Source organism: Heptranchias perlo, chromosome 8 (genome assembly GCF_035084215.1).
Source record: "Heptranchias perlo isolate sHepPer1 chromosome 8, sHepPer1.hap1, whole genome shotgun sequence".
NCBI lineage: Eukaryota > Metazoa > Chordata > Chondrichthyes > Hexanchiformes > Hexanchidae > Heptranchias > Heptranchias perlo.
The window spans coordinates 35,737,826-35,757,760 of NC_090332.1; the positions used below are offsets into that span (position 1 = coordinate 35,737,826).

Genomic DNA, 19,935 nt, shown 5'->3' on the forward strand with positions numbered 1-19,935 from the left:
CACTCTTGCGGTACATGTACACCAGCTCCTGCAGTTTCCATCTGTGGCTTAGGTCTGATTTGATACATGTTTTCATTGTGACTCAACATGAAAGAAAGAGCAAACCACTCACTAATGCATAGATGTTACAATAAACCCCTAAAGTTCATTTTTGACTCTGGCTTACCAATACTATGCCAGATGTGATTATTTGATATGCGGTCTCGTTAACATGGCTTCCTCTTGCAGCAGTTTTCCATTGCGTAGTTTTAGAAACATTAACACTTTATTCTGAAGTCAGGTACAACAGGCTTTACTAAAACCTGCTAAAATAAACAATTTGTAATTTCATAAATCAAGCAAAATTTCCTGCAAACTATAAACTATGTAAGACCAATTGTGGTTTACTGTATATGTGACTGCTATTTTTCTTGTCTTTGTGTGTCATATTATGCTATTTGCATTTTGTGTCATCTACAGGTACAATCAGTTCAGTATAAACTAGAAGAGGTGGGGGATATTTTGGAAGTGGAGGAAGGGAACTTTCATTTTCTTCTCTTTTGCTATTTCTTTCAAATTTTGCAAAACTTTTTTCTATAGAAATAACTTGGGATGAGTGGGGAAGAGACAAATTATTTTTGATACCTTAAGGAGTTACTGATATAAAGAATGTTTTATCCTTCCTTATTGGAAGTGCCTATAATTTTTAAAATTTATTCCCGGGGCGTTGGCACCACTGGCAAGGCCACATTTATTGTCCATCTCTAGTTGTCCTAAGAAGGTGGTGGTGTCTTGTTGTCAATGACAGGTATTCCTGCTTCTCTTTTGGTAATTGGTTGGGTTAGATTTATCCTTTCTTTTGTGTATAGGACATATCTGGAAAATCTTCCACAGTCAGGTAAATGTTAGTGCCATAGCTATACTGGAACAGCTTGGCTAGGAGAGCAGCTAGCTTTGGTGCACAGGTCTTCAGCACTACAGCTAGGATGTTGTCAGGATCCATAGCCTTCACTGTGTCCAGTGGACTCAGCCACTTCTTAATGTCATGTGAAGGAGGCTGAGTACGATCATCCACTCGCCACTTGTGGCTGAAGACAATTACAAACACTTCAGCTTTGCGCACACTTGCTGGGCTCTACCATGGTTGAGGATGGGGATGTTCATGGAGTCTCCTCTTCCTATTAGGTGCCAGGTTGTCCACCAGCATTCTCAACTGGATGTGGTAGGCCTACAGAGCTTTGCTCTGAACCATTGCTTGTGGGACTGCTTAGCTTTGTCTACATTCTGCTGCTTTTGATGTTTAGTATGCACACTGTCCTATATAGTAGATTTACTAGCTTCGTACCTTATTCTAAGGTATGCCTCATGCTGTTCTTCTACACCCTGCATGAAACCAGGGTTTGTCTCCTGGCTTGATGGCGATGAAAGAATGAGGGATGTGCTGGGCCATGAGGTTACAGATTGTGGTGGTATACAATTCTGATGCTGCTGATGGCCCACAGAGCCTCATGGATGCCCAGTTTTGAGGTGCTAGATCTGTCCTTAGTCTATCCTACTTAGCATGGTGGTTGTGCTAATGATAGAGGACTTCCCTGCTGCAGAGATGAGGCTTTGTCTTCATATGGACTATGTGATGGTCACTTCTACCAATGTTATTGTAGACAGGTGTCTGCAACAGGTAAGTTGGTAAGAATGAGGTCAAGTAGCTTACTTCTTCATATTAGATCACTCATCACCTAATGTAGGCCCAGTCTGGCAGCTGTCCTTAAAGATTCAGAAAGCTAGGTCAATGGTAGTACTACCAAGCCATTCTTGGTGGTAGACATTGAACTCCATCCAGAGTACATTCTGTGCCCATGCTTCCCTCGGAGCTTCTTCCAAGTGAAATTCAACATGGAGGGATACTGATTTGTTAGTTGAAGGGGGTTGGTAGATGGTGATCAGCAGGAGGTCTCCTTGAACTTGTTTGACCTGAAGCCACGAGTCAATGTTGAGGACTCACAGGGCCACTCCCACCTGACTATCTATTACTGTGTCCCCATCTCTGGTTTCCTGCATTCAGTTCTGAAACATTGGGGTGATTCTAACTCTACCTGCCCAGTAAATTTCCCCGAGTTAATAACCCGCCCTGGAGCCACCAAGATTCTGCTGTCCGTGATTTTAACTTGCTCTCCTGAGCAGGCAGCAATGACACCTGCCCAGAGTCGGCGGGGTCCTTCTTTACGTATGCATGTCGGATTCCGATGATGTCATTTGGACCCGACTGCAATTATAACTCAGGCCAACCATGTGTCACCATGAATTAAAGGGCTTTTATTTTTAGGGTATTTGTTTCAGTTGCTTTATTTAAAAAAAACCTGTCAACTGACTCCTTTGTTTTCTAATTTCTTATAAAACCATTTATATAGAGATTCAAACTATGAAATCAAAGGAAATCAAAAAATATAAGGCTATAAAATGTCATATAGAAAGGTTTGGCCTTAGGATGCTTTCTGGCACCAGGGTAGGCATTAGTTCAAGAGTTGTAAAGGTACAGAAGTGATATTATCATGAGAGATGGCAACGTGTTCTGTTCCCATTGCATGATTGTCCCCGTTAGTTGGCTGCGGCTCAGCATTCCTAGAGATCAGTGGTCCAAATGAAGCCCATATGGTCCCCCCGCCTGTCCAAGGCAGAGGAAATGGTTGAACCCAGAGCTTACATGGCTCCAGTATAAACACCCCAGGTCTCACAGACTCTTGCATGGAGGCTCAGCTGCAATAGCCATCGAGGTGACCACACGCTCCATGGTTGACGACAGAGTGTCAATGCCATGCATGAGAACCATACAAGTGAGTAGTGGATTCCGCCACACTATGCAGAGTCAACATCGTTTATACCACTGCTGGATCTTTAAGAAAGGTGCTTTGTGTATCACTGGCCTCTAGAGGGAGAAACACAGAAGTTTTCTGGGATGCTCATTTGCATATCATTGGTTCAAACACCCATGCAAAATGGGTTTAAGCAGCTGAGCCTCCCGGAAGTTTTATGTGCAGCTTTTTAAAAGTGCTGTTCAGCCTGCACTCTTCAGCAGCACACTGGGAGTCCAATAGGTAAGTCACAAACACTGCTTCCCTCATTCATTTATCTCTCAAATTACTTCAATGCTTTTCTAACCAAATTCTTGATTATATTTTGACAGCAATTTGATCAATCAAAGGACATCTTTGCCCAGAGGGAAGCAGGGCAGAGCTATAGCCAAGAAAAGGCCCAGAACTTCTCTGGGCTCCCAAGCCCTCCTGAATGATTGAAGCCAAGAGACACAGCATCCTGGGTCTGCAATCCACTGGCCGGGAATATCAGTCTGCCACCTGGAGGGAGGTGGTATTGGTACTGACTGCCAACTCCACCACTCCCAGGAGTGCAGAACATTGCTGAAAGAAGTTCAACAATTTAATCAGAGCTGACAAGTTGGAGGCCCTGACTGGTCCCTGACTGCCTCTTATCTTGGGACCTGCTGCCACTTGCTGCATTGGTGCCTGCAAGGAAGACAAAGCTTCGGAGATGTTGCTGCAAAGGTGGGCTGTTGACACAATACTCACACCCGTCAGTTGCCGCATACCTTGGTAGATTATCCTCAGATTCTGCAGGTAGGTATGAAGCTCCTCAAACATCCCTCTTTTCAGGCGAATGCCCGTAAGGTCTTGTTCCTACAATGCTGCAGCCATAGACAGCCTTCTCAACAGCCTTCTCCACAGCCTCCACTGCTAAGGGAGCACTCCTTCCCCCACTTTCCACTCCTCTGGGTCTACCATCCTCACTAAAATTATCTAATTCCTCCTGGATTAAAAGTTTTTGAGCTGGTGACTGGGAGAGAGGAGCACTAGAATAGAAGATAGAAAGGAATGTCTAGGCATGTAAGGGAAGCCTAGGGTTGGAAAAGAATAGGGTGACTGTTTATTTGCACTGGGCCATTATTGCATTAAAGTAAAATGTGCAGTTATCTTGTGCTTTGTTATTGATGGAGGTTATTGTTATACAGGAAAAGGAGTAATCATTTGTTATTGAGTTATTCACTCAAGTGATGATTATGGACAAAGATGGCTCTTGTGTTGTCATGTGGTAAGGTGGGTAGAGGTTTCAGGGAATATCTCTTTATTGGCAAGTGGGTAGAAGGAGGTCAGGCTGTGGTGTCCAGGTAGACTGAATCCCGTAGTGAAGATTTTGCCAGGTATTTGTCCTCTGAATGGATGTAGTCCACATATTCAGAGCCCTACAATTCAGGATCTTCTGGACCCAGCACCACTTCTTCAGCCATGTCAAGCCACAGCCCTTCCTGGATGACAAAGTAGTGACGTGTATAGCTTGTGATGATAACTCTGGAGACCGTATCTGGCACATACTGGAGAGCTCCACCTGATGCAGACATCAAAAGCATGCATTTAGCACCCTTGTGGTTCTCTCAGTCACCAGCCTGGTAGCTGCATGGGCCTCTTGCACTGCTCCTCTTGTTTTTGGGTAGTCGGAGTGGGGGCATCAGCCATGGCAGCAGGGGGTATGTCTTGTTGCTCAGTAGCCATCTGTTTATATAATTTTCTTTACTGAAGAGATGAGGGAGTGCTGAATGCGAGAGGATGAAGGCAGCTTCCTGCATAATGACTGTTGATATGAAGGATCCTCTGAGTGGCATCACAAACTTTCTACACATTCATGGAGCGGAATCCATTCCTGTTCACATAGATGAACATGTACTCTGTGGGTGCCTTCAATGCATCATGGGTGCCATCAATGGGCTGATCCTCTGTAAAGGGCTGAAGTATGTGACGTGATGTTTGCATGCCCTTACTGATCCCTAGTTTATCATAGAATGGTTACAGCACAGAAGGAGGCCATTCGGCCCATCAAGCCCATGCCGGCTCTTTGTAAGAGCAATCTAGTTAGTCCCATTCCCCTGCCCTTTCCCCGTAGCCCTGCAAATTTTTTTCCTTCAAGTATTTATCCAATTCCTTTTTGAAAACCATGATTGAATCTACTTCCACCACCCTTTCAGGCGGCGCATTCCAGATCATAACAACTCACCGCGTGAAAAAGTTTTTCCTCATGTTACCTTTGGTTCTTTTGCCAATCACCTTAAATCTGCGTCCTCTGGTTCTCAACCCTTCCATCAATGGGAACAGTTTCTCTTTATCTACTTTATCTAAACCCTTCACGATTTTGAACACTTCTATCAAATTGCCTCTTAACCTTCTCTGCTCTAAGAAGAACAACCCCAGCTTCTCCAGCAGTCCCTCATCCCTGGAGCAATTCTAGTAAATATTTTCTGCACCCTCTCTAAGGCCTTCACATCCTTCCTAAAGTGCGGTGCCCAGAATTGGACACAATACTCCAATTGTGGCCGAACCAGTGTATTATAAAGGTTCAACATAACTTCCTTGCTTTTGTACTCTATGCCTCTATTTATAAAGCCTAGGATCCGTATGCTTTTTTAACTGCAGAGATCGCCTGTGCTTGCCTGAAAGAAGCCCAAGCTGTGAAAGCTGAGTGGAGTGGTGACCTTCAGAGTCACAGATAGAACAGTGCTGGCAGATGAGTGTGGCTTCAGAATTTTATTGATAAGGTCACAGAGAAGGCCAATGGCAGCTTTGGTGAATCAAACCCTTCTTCTGAGAGGTCTTCATAGGAGCTGTGCTGCCTGTAGATTTGGGAGTGTAATATCTAGTTGGCTGCAGTATTTTGCCATGCTGCCTGATTTTCCTTCTCTCTAAACATTGCTGCTCTTCGGGGGAAATTATTTCAAGATGCACAAATCTGGAAATCACTTCCAACCCAAATTTCTTCATTTGAAATCAATCCGACACCATTCCAGGTCTGTATGCAGAAATGGTGAAGAAATTCACCTCATTGTTAATGTAGAGTTAGAACAAGAAAATGAAAGGATGATAATTCAATCAATGTTATGGCAATTATGTAACATTTCGTTGGCTGATCATAAGAGACTATGAGGGTTGAAATGGTACTTGAGTGATATTGGTAATAAATGCCTTGAGACATTGATGTTCCCCTTCCTGCTATTTTAACAAAGACTTTAAGCTGTTAAAGGATATTGGTTAATACATTTTGTTAAGGAACTTCAGCCACTATTTACAAAGTCTTAGACCAAAAGCAGTCAAAAGTGAATCCTGGAGAAGAGCAATTTCCATTAAAAGCAATTCTACAATTAAGGTTAATTAATTAGCTGGAGCTGTAATTATAGCTACGAGGACCATACTGCAGTTTACCAAATATATTGTAATTTCAGTAATTTTTTCACTATATAAGAGAGGAGAATAAGCTTACCACTCCATATAGGTAAGCTTTCTAGTTTCAAGTTTTCACTAATCATATCTTTGTGCATTCCTTACTAGAATATATTGTATCTATTAAGACATGAAAGGGGCAATTTCCTCCCATTTTCAGCATACTAGCGGTGTATAAACAGTGCAGGAACGTTTTTAGGGAGGAAAATTGGGTGGAAGAGTTTCTGTTCACTTTGCGCCATTAAAACATTTCCCCGAAGATCCCATGTGCTTTTTGAGCTTTCCAATGATCCGCCCTCCAAGTCCCCAATGACCTCTTTATCATATGTCATAGTAAGACACAGTGGCATAGCAGCTGCGAGTTTCCTGAGTTTTCACTGCTAATGCACTCTGGATAAGTACGACTGAAATATATGAGGCATAACAGCTGCCGGATCAACTGATCAAGGCAGAAGTGAGGAGTTTGTGAGCCTGAAGAGCACGGAGAGTTTAAACATTGATTTCTGCAACTGGGAAACACTTTTTAAAGAGGTCTTATTGGACTTCTGACTATGAATACCTACTTTTGTTTCTGACAGGCTCAGCCCACCGGCATATTTTTAGACCTTCCCTCCCTCCACTTCCAGCCAGGGCTTCTCAGCAACAGATATGGCTTTTCCTATGGGCATACCATTGCTTGTCATTGTCATAATGGAAGAGGAGGAGGAGTAGCACAAGGTGAAGCTAAGGAGAGTCAGGCACCATTTAAGGAGGATGCAGCCCACCAGATATAACCCGCCTTGGAACATACAGATCTTATGAGGATCTTTCTGAGGAGTTGTACGTAAGTGAAGTACACTTCAATAAAGAGACAATAATACATCTTTGTGACGTGCTGCAGGAAAACCTCAAGCCATGCTCATCTGTCCTCACTGCTCTCTCGGTGGCTATGAAAGTGACTGTCGCTCTTAGCATCTATGCCACGGTGATTCTGTGTAGCATCAGCCAGGGTGCAATATGGGCGGGCATTTGTCAGGTCACTGGCACCCTTTACAAGAGAACAGGCTAATTTGGCATTACAGCAAGGCAGCACCGAGATAGGCCCATACAGTTTTATGGGGTTTCTGGCTTCTGCAAGGCTCAGGATGCAATCAATCACACGCCCATTGCTTGGAGGGTGCCCACAGAACACCCACTTAACCATGTCAACAGGAAGGCTTCTACTCTATTCAGAGGGTGTGTGACAATAATCAGGAGTTACTGAGGAGTACTTGGAGTGCAGGTCATGTTGTTCATCCTTTCCTGAAGTGCAAAATTGTGAAGGCCACAGAAGGCTATAACTATTCTCAACTTCTGATCTGGAGCAAACTTCAGTGCCAGAGGGAGAGCAGTCCATTACTGTGGCGGGGGCGGGGTGGGGGGGGTGGTGGTGGAGATCGTGCCTGGAAAATGGCACGTTTTGGGATCTTTTAACCATATTTCCGCAGAAAGGGTTTGTTAAAAGAGAATTACTTTAAATGTTGCGTTTTAAAGCATAGTATATTCATGCATGTGGAAAAACAGATCAAGGATTGTTCAGACCTAAAAGTAACCAAGTCAATCCTGAGTTCTTTACTAATTGATTGGTTGAAAAATTAGTCTTTGGAGCTGTTTTTTTAGCCAACCAAATTGGACTTTTTAAAAAGTTAACCCACCTCTAAAATAGATGGTGGGATCAAAAAAATGGCAAAGAAAAGATTTTAAACTTTAAATAACTGAGGGAAACAAGGTTAGAAAAAGTTATAGAAAAAATGAAATGAGCATAAGGAAAGGAAAGAAAAAATAGTGAAGAGACAATAAGAGGAAAAGAGATAACAGTGAGCATAGGTGAATTGTTTATGTATTCTAATATTTAAAAATGTGTTTACATACATAGAATTACATAGAATGTACAGTACTGAAACATGCTATTCGGCCCAACTGGTCCATGCCAGTGTTTATACTCCACAGGAGCTTCCTCCCTCCCTACTTCATCTACCCCTATCAGCATATCCTTCTATTCCTTTCTCCCTCATGTGTTTATCTAGCTTTCCCTAAAATGCATCTATGCTATTCGCCTCAACTACTCCTTGTGGTAGTGAGTTCCACATTCTAACGACTCTCTGGCTAAAGAAATGTCTCCTGAATTTCCTATTGGATTTATTAGTGACTATCTTATATTGATGACCCCTAGTTCTGGTCTCTCCCGCAAGTGGAATCATTTTTTCTATGTTTACCCTATCAAGCTCTTTCATAATCTTCAAGACCTCTTTCAGGTCACCCCTCAGTCTTCTCTTTTCTAAAGAAAAAAGCCCCAGCCTGTTCAAACTTTCCTGATAGGTATAACCTCTCAATTCTGGTATCATCCTAGTAAATCTTTTTTGCAACTTCTCCTGTGCCTCTATATCCTTTTTATAAAATGGAGACCAGAACAGTTCACAGTACTTCAGGTGTGGTTTAACCAAGGTTTTATACAAGTTTAACATAAGTTTTTTTTTATTCGTTCATGGGATGTGGGCATCGCTGGCGAGGCCGGCATTTATTGCCCATCCCTAATTGCCCTTGAGAAGGTGGTGGTGAGCCGCCTTCTTGAACCGCTGCAGTCCGTGTGGTGACGGTTCTCCCACAGTGCTGTTAGGAAGGGAGTTCCAGGATTTTGACCCAGCGACGATGAAGGAACAGCGATATATTTCCAAGTCTGGATGTTGTGTGACTTGGAGGGGAACGTGCAGGTGGTGTTGTTCCCTTGTGCCTGCTGCTCTTGTTCTTCTGGGTGGTAGAGGTCGCGAGTTTGGGAGGTGCTGTCGAAGAAGCCTTGGCGAGTTGCTGCAGTGCATCCTGTGGATGGTACACACTGCAGCCACAGTGCGCCGGTGGTGAAGGGAGTGAATGTCTAGGGTGGTGGATGGGGTGCTAATCAAGAGGGCTGCTTTATCTTGGATGGTGTCGAGCTTCTTGAGTGTTGTTGGAGCTGCACTCATCCAGGCAAGTGGAGAGTATTCCATCACACTCCTGCCTTGTGCCTTGTAGATGGTGGAAAGGCTTTGGGGAGTCAGGACGTGAGTCACTCGCCGCAGAATACCCAGCCTCTGACCTGCTCTCATAGCCACAGTATTTATATTGCTGGTCCAGTTAAGTTTCTGGTCAATGGTGACCCCCAGGATGTTGATGGTGGGGGATTCGGCGATGGTAATGCTGTTGAATGTCAAGGGGAGGTGGTTAGACTCTCTCTTGTTGGAGATGGTCATTGCCTGGCACTTATCTGGCGCGAATGTTACTTGCCACTTATGAGCCCAAGCTTGGATGTTGTCTAGGTCTTGCTGCATGCGGGCTCGGACTGCTTCATTATTTTTTGAGGGGTTGCGAATGGAACTGAACACTGTGCAATCATCAGCGAACATCCCCATTTCTGACCTTATGATGGCGGGAAGGTCATTGATGAAGCAGCTGAAGATGGTTGGGCCATTTGTTTTAGTAGTTTAGGATTAGTATTAGAGTAATAAAGCTAGTCCTGATGTTTAAATACTGTCATGTAAGTCTTGGGCCAGAAATCGCTCACCTCCAGACACCGTGCCTCAATGGTGTCCTCTCTCTTCGCTGGCAAATCCAGGAAGCAAGTTCATGAATGCGCACAAAACCTGGGAAAGGTGAACTTGCTCCCGTTGGTTTGCCAGTGGTTTGACAGCTGCAAATTAAAGGGGCATGGTACGCTTCAATCACTGAAATCATTCAAAAATCATAAACTTACCCATCTGCCCAGCTTGAACGAAAATACATACGCCACCAAAAGGTACGCTGAAAAAATACCAGCTCTGCACCACTTTTTAAAAGCACGATAACTCCTAATGACTGCGAAAAAACTAGAAATTAAATTTTAAAAATGTGGGATGTCATATTACTCTTATTTTAATATTTTTTGATCATTAAAATTTGTTTTAAAAAATTAAAAAATAATGTTTTTTTTTACTTTTAATTTTTGATTAAATTAAATAATTTGCTTGGCTTTTTATAAGAAGATATGTTAAATTTTTATTTACACTGACATACTGAAGTTTTCTTTAAATGAATGATTTCTACTTGCCTGCTTGTGGGTGTGACTTCCATTCTCACAGACATTTCCCCATGCGAATCAACCCACGCTGTTCAGAGGCTGGGCTGATGTCGCGATTTGTTTCAAAGCTTCAAAATCATGAAAGTCTATGCCACGGATCCGCGGTGAGTAAATTTGTGCTTTTTATCCGCAGGAGCTGCTGCAAACGTTGCCACGCCGATGTGAGCAATTTCTGGCCCGTTATTTTCAGTGTCAGTGAGCTTGAGCTGAAAACTTACAAAAGCTGTTTCCCTTGGTCTGTCAGTGGTCTTAGGATTGAAACTCTACCTGCAATCCTCTGCATGCCTCTTTGTGTTCAGAATTTATTTTAATATTTTTCAGCACTTTTCTCCCAGTGCTTGGTGCAGGCTTCTTTCATTTTCATAATTCTTTGATTAAAATATTAAGCCCATGCTCTCCAAGTGCACCTTATGCCTTTATGGGATATATCAACCCTACATTCGTACTCTGAAGGGGAATTGATTTAAAATGTATTTAATATGTTAATGAAGTGTGCTAGTCTTATTTTTTTTAAACTACATCTCATTTTTTCTAATTATTAAAGATGCTTGTACAAAATATCCCAGATGGGCTTTGCAGCTTATTTACAATTGGTCTTGCCCAAGGGCAGCTTACAATAATAACACAGTAGAGGATATAAATCAAGGGGACACCACCATTTGCATTTCTTTCTGCTTAACTCATTGATGCTGTAATTTCAAAATAAAGTTTCGTCTTTTATTTGAAGGTTTTGAGGTTGAATTCTGACTCTAATTCAGCTGGGAGTGTATTACATAAGATTTTCCTTTAACATATAAATGAGGTCATGCCACAGTTCATTTTCTTGCAAACAACATACCTTTGTTGTCATAACTTGTATGGTGTGTGATCATGTGGTAACTTTTTTCATCAACGTACAGCAATTAAATTTCTGTCTAGATTGGTACACTACAGAGGCAAGATGCATGCTGCAGCCAGCAAGATAGTATCTGTATACCTTCTTGCGGTAAATGAAGTATTGCTATAAACCCAGATATATGTTTAACAAGGCTACGGAAATCCACATATGGGCGGTATTGGAAAAAGCACTGCTTTTAATCATTAATGCAGCCACAGACCATAACCTTTCCTTACAATAAATCTTCCTGCACGTGTTATTCATTAACCTTTGTCATCGGCTTCTCTTTTAAACCATGTTTTATATAGAGCATTTGAAACATATGTTTCCTTTTTGGCATCATAAAGTAACTATCCATTTTACAGCTTGTATTCATAGAGCTGTACTATCTGTTTTTTATTTTGGTGCTTTGCTGTGCACTGCCTGTTCTGCAATGGTCTCATAAAATAATTATACTTTGTGCAGTGTTTGTTTCTCATAGATCTCAAAGGAACAAAACAAAAAGCAGCAATTAACCCAGCAGGGGATGACCATTGAGAATAGAATAGCAAGAGTCAGTCAACAGACGCTAACAGGAAGTGCCTGAGATAGTGGGCTCAATGCTGTGAAATCTGTCTCATGGACATTTTATATGTATTAAATATGAGCTCTTTTGGCTGCTCAGAAAAGATGGTTGGGACCATTTTCTTTTCAATCATATCGCACACCTAATCCACCAGACTATTGGTATTATGGATACTTCCATACACAAAACTTCATAAGTATGAAGCTTACGAGATCTCGCAATAAAACTTTATAAAATCCTCTTATTGTATGGTTAAAATTCAGATTAATTGAATGAGCTTTGGGATTGAAATCCAAAACAGAATCCCACTGTAGGATATAAGGCTTGGCAAGGACAGTCTCTCTAAAATGCCAATGAAATAGTTAGCACAGAAAATAGCCTCTCTACTCTCCCCAGGGACATTGTTGCCTCAGATTTGAAAAAATTGCCAGGGGAATGGACAGATTTGACTAGAATGCTAAGTGCCACAGAGGGATAAATGGAACTGGTCAAGATTGGATTAACTTTAAATCAAAAAATATTTCTGCACTCCTACTGTAGAAGAGAATAAGTATACAATAGTATACAGTGCTTTAGGGAAGTAAAATTATGTGAGCCATGGTGTATAAATTCAGGCAACCTCATGTGCTGCATTGTAATATAATTAGTACATGTTCCAATATGGTAGAACAATATATTTCTACTCTGGTAGGACATGGAAGTAATTATATTGTGTGCCATTATAATGCAATGATGTTTTGGTATCATCAATTCAGTAACCCTTACATAGATAGCAAGGACATAATATTTTTATCCAGCTACATAATACATCTTACCGGAGATTAACTGTCTTGGACTCAGCATTAACAACTGGGAGCCTATTTTATTTTGCCTTTCTATTCAGACGATTTAATATAAATATAGAATCCTTCACTATAGGGCTGTGTGGTACACCAGCACCATTGACATAACACACATCATTACTCCATCACTAGACAGAGGCGGTGTTTGCCTTGTAGGGGTCCCATGCAAAGGTTCCGTTTGACGCTTCTCCATTTTACTAATCAAACTTATCACTGGGTCCACTCAGGGCCCCTGACTGGCTCAGGGTCCCATGCCATTGCTTGGGTTGCGCAGTCTGAACGCTGCCCCTGCTAATAGAGCACCTCTTAAAAAGAAACCTCTTCTGATAGAACCCCTCTAAACTATTGCAGTATGACTTCTCAAAACACACTTAGAAGAGTGTGCAGCATTTGATATTGAAGAAAAATGGAGTAGTGTCCATGAATCAAATTCCCATTGAGTAGAGTCTTCTAATCTTCCAATTCTATAACTGGAGTTTAATTGTGCATACATTTCTGAAGAATTGAAAAATGTTTAACCATTTATTGTCAATAATGGATATCTCGCTTTTAATGAGACCTGAAAGTACTCATACCTAAATTAACCTTGCCTGTTTGTTTATACACTAGCCCACTGAAAGAATTTGAATTTATATACCACATTATCAAAACGCTTCATGACTAATGAATTATTCTTAAATGCAGTCACTGATGTCATATAGGCAAACATAGTAGACAAAATTCCCATGAACAGTTAATCTGTTTTTGATAATGTTGATTTAAGGGAGAAATATTGGTTAGGACATCAAGAACAATCTATACTCTTCTTTAAATAATTATATTTAAATAATCTTTCCATCCACTTCAGGATGCAGACCGGGCCTCGGTTCAACATCTTGTTGAAAAACACCACCTCCAACAATGTAGCAATCCCTGAGTATTGGACTAGCGTCACTCTGGATTATATGCTTATCTCATCAAATGGGGCTTGAACCCATAAACTTCAAAGTCAAAGGTGATAGTGCTACTAAATGAGCCAAGCTGACACATAATAGAATAGAATAACTTCATACAACTACACTTCACTGTGCCTTTAAGCACTTTAATGTTAACAGTTTGATCCCAAAAATCTGTCAGATGCAAACAGAATAGATGGAATATTGGTGTTAAAGGTTGGCTTGGATATGAGTGACAGGCAACAAGAATCAGCCTTGTGATTGATTCGTAAGTACATAATGTGATGCACAGTGCACTCTCAATATAAAGGACAATCGCTTCTTACAAGTACAACAAATTGTATTACTGACAATAGTACGCCAGGAATAACAGGAATGGTAAAAATCTGAATTAAAAACAAAATATACAGTGCAGAGATTCCTGCTATATTTTTTAAAGGAACATGCTATCCAAAGTGCATCTAAATCCAGCTTGGGTTAAATTCTTCTAGAGATCCAAATCAGCCAGTTTGGATTAATACTGTAGTAAGTCACAATATGAACTATGGGTCACTTGCAGCCTGGCTGCTCTTCACCTGTAGCCATCAACACACCTAGTGCTCCATGCATTCTCTGTTTCTATTCCTAGCAAGGACACAAATCCAATGAATACTAACACAGGCGTCATCCCCATGCGTGGATGGGCCAGGAACAGAAATTCAGTATGAGAGTGCTAGAAAGGGAGAGAGAATGGACAGAGAAAACACAAATAGATAGAAATAAAAGTTTCTTCCCCTCCCAATCAGTAGTTTATTTTTCTCCTCTCTTTTCTGTCTCCTACAATACAGCTACTTCAGCTGAAGAACTGCCACGGGGTCATCGACAGTACTAATCCATGGTCAGCCGCTGAGAGGTGAATTTGAGTAGCTCATTTATATTTTTCTCTTCCTGTGGGGAGAGTTGGCCCTCAAACAAGATACTACTTGGAATTGTGATCGTCAACAAAAATTTACTAGCACTAAACTGATGCTTCTCTCTGCTAACGTAGTTCTACAAATAAAGGTAAACTTTGTGAGGCTCTGCCAGCAGTGCAGGGCATGGCAACATTTAAACCAACAACAACAACTTGCATTTATATAGCGCCTTTAACTTTGTAAGGCACTTCACAGCGGTGTTTTCAAACAAAATTTGACACCGAGACACATAAGGAAATATTAGAACAGGCTTGGTCAAAGACGTAAGTTTTAAGGAGCGTCTTAAAGGAGGAGAGAGAGGTAGAGAGGCGGAGAGGTTTAGGGAGGGAATTCCAAGGTTAGGGCCTAGGCAGCTGAAGGTACGGCAGCCAATGGTGGAGTGATTAAAATCGAGGATGCACAAGAGGCCAAGATTGGAGGAACACAGAGATCTCGGAGGGAGAAAGTAATTTAAAATATTGGAAAATAGTCACAAATGCTATGACATTCAGTAAAGCAGGTTTATTAATGACTCTTGTTCAGACACACAACAATGGTTGGAATATTTTGGACTATCAGCAAGAAAAGATTGGTTTGTACCTTGCAGTTGACTCTGGAAATATTCAGATTGAAAACTGCTGAATCACTGAGAGATTGGGGTTAATAAAGATCTGTTAATTTCTAGTGTTTTATTGCTGGTAACACTTCATTTCCTCACAGCTTGCCTCTTTGTGGAATCAGATGTTCAAGAAACACCCAAAAGATTTAAACAGAGTGTCCTTCAGGCTTTAGCAACATTCCACAGATATAGTACTAAAGATGATATATGGCAATGTCATAAACAATAAATTGTGTGCGTGCTTTCTCCTCACTATCATTTATGTATGACAGCACAGTAGAATAAAGCAGTGTAAAAATCTGTATTATAAATTACACTGGTAAATAAGTCATGCCTGATATTCACAGGATGTAAAATATAAATGAAAGTGCGACTTATAACTCAGATTTTACTTAATCTGTTACTGAATCTCAGTGAATACTTAGTAACTGAACAGAGCAGTATAAATCTGGGAAAAAATAGGTTCTACATGTTTGGTTACTTTCAGTCATTTCAAATAAATTTATATTTCAACTGTGAATTTCTCGATTGTACCTTTTCCTCTTTTTATAATTTAAACTGTAGAACTCTTGTCTGCATCTTTTCACATAAATATGCTACAATAAATACACTAGAGGTGAATTTCCTCACTGTTTTCAGCATATTTCTGGTGTGTATTTGGAGTTAGTAACTTTTTGTAGCAGGAATATGGGGCACAAGTCGTTTCTGCCATAAAATTGCTGATTTCAATGAAGCTGCCATCTTCTCCACTGGTGCCCGCAACAAAGACAAAGTTTCCCTGATGTTGCCACAAATAAAAGCTGTAAGTTCAAAAGCCACATCCTTAGAGACTGACCTCAGAGCCTGTACATACGTACAAAGTTCCTCGAACATACTTCTTTTCTGATGAGTACACATGAGCTCTGGGTCCTACTACTCCGAAGTCATAGGCAGCCTTTTCCTCAACTTCCACTGGGTAGGGGGCACGTCCTTATTCACTTCCCATTCCTTTAGCTCCCTCATGCTCAGTGAATCACCCAATGACAATCGTGACTAACCATAGCTAATTCCCATAGGTGAACAAATATGAGCTGATGCATGAGAGTGAAGAAAGAAGAAAGAAAGACTTTCATTTATATAGCGCCTTTCACGACCTCATTTACAGCCAATTAAATACTTTTGAGGCATAGTCTCTGTTTTAATGTAGGAAACGCAGCAGCCAATTTGCACACAAGGTCCCACAAACAGCAATCCGAGAATGACCAGAAAATCTGTTTTAGTGATGTTAGTTGAGGGGTAAATATTGGAGAACTCCCCTGCTCTTAGTGCCATGGAATCTTTTACGTCCACCTGAGAGGGATGATGGGGCTTCGGTTTAACGTCACATCCGAAAGGTGGCACCTCTGACAGTGCTGCACTCCTTCAATACTGTCAGCCTAGGTTTTGTACTGAAGAAGCAAGAAATGCAAGGTACATGTGGCATGTGATCTATGCAGAAACTCATGGTCGGGCATGAGTCCGACTTCATTTCCTTCATCTCCCGCTTCATCATCCTACTCCTCATCACCATAGCTCAGAAGGAGGTAGTTGTGTTTCTGCTCTTCCTCCTCCTCCTCCTCCTCATCATCATCTTCCTCCTCCTGTATCCTTGTTGCTGTGGTGGGTCTGCAGGAAAGGAGGAAGCTAAGAACGAATGAGCATTAGCGTCTTGGGACTAAGGAGGCAGAGAAGGGACTGGAAGTTTGTGGCTATGTGGTGCTTCATAGAGATGCCAGAGCGACAGTGTAGGTATTCAGTCATTAACCTGACACCGGCAATATGCCCCACTCTGGCCATCTCTCATGGCAAGGGCAGCGTGCCTTCCCATGATCCTCATGGCCTTCTCCTCATAGGACATGAGCTGTTACAGTTGGGGATGCCCCCTCTGCTGCCCTGCCATTGTGGGCAATTTCTCCTGCAACAAGATTGAGCAAATGTGGGGAAGGCTGGCAGTTGAGGAATGTGTGCCAATTGGCATGGGACCAAGAGATGTGGGGGCATCAGCCTGTTAACGTGGAGGAAAGGGTTTTAGTAATTGCTGTTAGGGAAGATGTGTAGCTATAGTTTAAGATGCCGAGTTCGTGCCCCCCTTAACTAGAGTGCATTGTGAAGGGTTAGTTGTACAGCTGTTACTTTTAGAGGGTGAAGGGTGTGCTGGTGCCCATCAAAGAAATGAGAGATTGACGGGTTTACTACCTTGCCTGCTCTAGTGAGATCACTGCACTTTTTGTGGTACATGTCTGCAGTCCTAGAGATGAGAAGGTTGGCACTCAATGCCAGAACCACCTCCTTGCACGTGTTACGAGTCACATTTCTGGCAGGTTTGCTGCCAAAGACACCCAATAGTTTGATGTCAGTTTCCTTAAGGGGGGTTTGCAGGTCAGAGTCTGTGAAATTGTGGCATCTTCTTCTCTGCCTGTGTGTCGTGCACTGTTGCCCTGTTTGGCCGCATGCTCCAGCTCCTCCTATAGTAGTCATTGTTAAAAAGTGACACAAAAACGCTGATGAGACATGCAATGAAGTTAGCTGAGAGTCAAGTGAGTGAGCCAAATACTTTTCCTTATTTACCTGCTTGTTTCTCAGTTTGCTGCTGTAATGTTCAGCCAGAACTGTCTTTTTAAGACCTACACTCTAGTTTCAGTGCACTCCAGCAAATTACACATGTTTTGCACAGGATTTACACCAATCACTACCCCAATGGATACGCAAATAAGCTGACTCAGGAAACTCCCACGTAAATACCTCGCTAAACCACCAGTGGGCACAAATCTTTTTCCTCTGAGGTAAAAGCGGTGCAGTTCACCATGTGGAAATTCTAGGCCATTTTCCTTTCTTCCCTCCCCTCCCCATCTCTTCTCTTGATGGCATGGCTCCTTGCTGAGATATGGTTCACTATAACTAGTAGAGGATTCTTTTCAGTGGTATTGTCAAAGTGATAGAAGTTAGATTTTTGATCAGCATGTGTGACACAGATTGGAAAACGCTTACATTATTTTGTACATTACATTATCTGTTAAAATTCAGAATGAAATATATCAAAATAAATAGCATTTGACAAAAGGCTTTTCTTGATATATATTAATGACTTGGACTTGGGTGTACAGGGCACAATTTCAAAATTTGCAGATGACACAAAATTTGGAACAGTGAGGAGGATAGTGATAGACTTCAAGAGGATATAGACTGGCTGGTGGCATGCGTGGATACGTGGCAGAAGAACTTTAAGGCAGAAAAATGTGAAGTGATACATTTTGGTAGGAAGAACGAGGAGAGGCAATATAAACTAGAGGGCACAATTCTAAAAGGGGTACAGGAACAGAGAGATCTGGGGGTATATGTGCATAAATCGTTGAAGGTGGCAGGGCAGGTTGAGAACGCAGTTAAAAAAGCATAAGGGTCTCTGGGCTGTATAAATAGAGCATTGAGTGCAAAAGTAAGGAAGTCATAATGAACCTTTATAAAACACTGGTTCAGCCACAACTGGAGTATGGTGTCCAGTTCTGGGCACCACACTATAGGAAAGATGTGAAGGCCTAAGAGAGGATGCAGAAGAGATTTTACTAGAATGATTCCAGGGATGAGGGACTTTAGTTACGTGGATAGACTGGAGAAGCTGGGGTTATTCTGCTTGGAACAGAGAAGGTTGTGAGGAGATTTGATAGAGGTATTCAAAATCATGAAGGGTCTAGACAGAGTAGATAGAGAGAAACTGTTCCCATTGGTGGAATTGTCAAGAACCAGAGTGCATAAATTTAAGGTGATTGGCAAAAGAACCAAAGGTGACATGAGGGAAAACTTTTTTACACAGCGAGTGGTTAGGATCTGGAATGCACTGCCCGAGCGGGTAGTGGAGGCAGATCCAATCAAAGGGAACTGGATAAATACTTGGAAGTAAAAAATTTGCAGGGCTACGAGGATAGAGTGGGGCAGTAAGACTAGCTGGATTGCTCTTGCATAGAGCCAGTGTGGGCTTGATATGCAAAATGGCCTCCTTCCGTGCTGTAACCTTTCTATGATTCTATGACTATTAACCCAAAACAAGCATGTATCACTACTAATACATGAGAAGTGGAAGATCTGTTTTAAACTCAGCAGTAGAATCATAGAATGATACATCACAGAAGGAGGCCATTCGGCCCATTGTGCCTGTGTTGGCTCTTTGAAAGAGCTATCCAATTAGTCGCAATCCTCTGCCCTTCCTCCATAGCCGTGCAATTTTTCCCCTTCAAGTATTTATCCAATTCCCTTTTGAAAGTTATTATTGAATCCAATATGATATTTTTATTCAGGATCCTTGCCAGGAAAACCCTGGAAATGCTGCCGACTAATTTTCCAGATCATCGCTCTTAATAAAGGAGATGATCAGCCGCAGAGATTGCATTTTGGAATAGACCTGCCAGCAGGTGCCCCACATGGCCAGCCTCTGCCATATATTCCACACCACCTCCCCCCTGCCCCCAGCAGAACCGCAAGATACTGGCTTTAGCACTCACCATATAGATAAGTGAGAGGTATTACATTTTGGTAGGAAGAATAAAGGGGCCACATACTGCTTGGATAATAAGAGTCTAAATGGGGTAGAGGAGCAAAAGGATCTGGGGGTACAGATACACAAATCAGTAAAATAGCGACGCAGGCTAATAAGGCCATAAAAAAAGCAAACCAACCACTGGGGTTCATTTCTAGAGGGATAGGATTGAAAAGCAGAGAAGTTATGTTAAACTTGCATAGAACCTTGGTTAGGCCATATTTGGAGTACTGTGCAGAGTTCTGGGGCCCGATTTT

At 41.9% G+C, this 19,935-nt stretch overlaps 1 long non-coding RNA gene across 2 annotated transcripts; it reads left to right on the forward strand.

Moving 5' to 3' along the window:
- Nucleotides 1–2,995: 2,995 nt before the first annotated feature.
- Nucleotides 2,996–15,639, forward strand: LOC137324194 (uncharacterized). 2 transcript variants are annotated; one of them, XR_010963547.1, is made up of 3 exons: nucleotides 2,996–3,071; nucleotides 3,161–3,608; nucleotides 14,409–15,639. It is a non-coding gene; the product is annotated as an uncharacterized lncRNA (long non-coding RNA). The 2 variants fall into 2 exon arrangements; XR_010963546.1 differs by lacking the exon at nucleotides 14,409–15,639 and adding an exon at nucleotides 10,496–11,049.
- The last annotated feature ends 4,296 nt before the right edge of the window (nucleotides 15,640–19,935 follow it).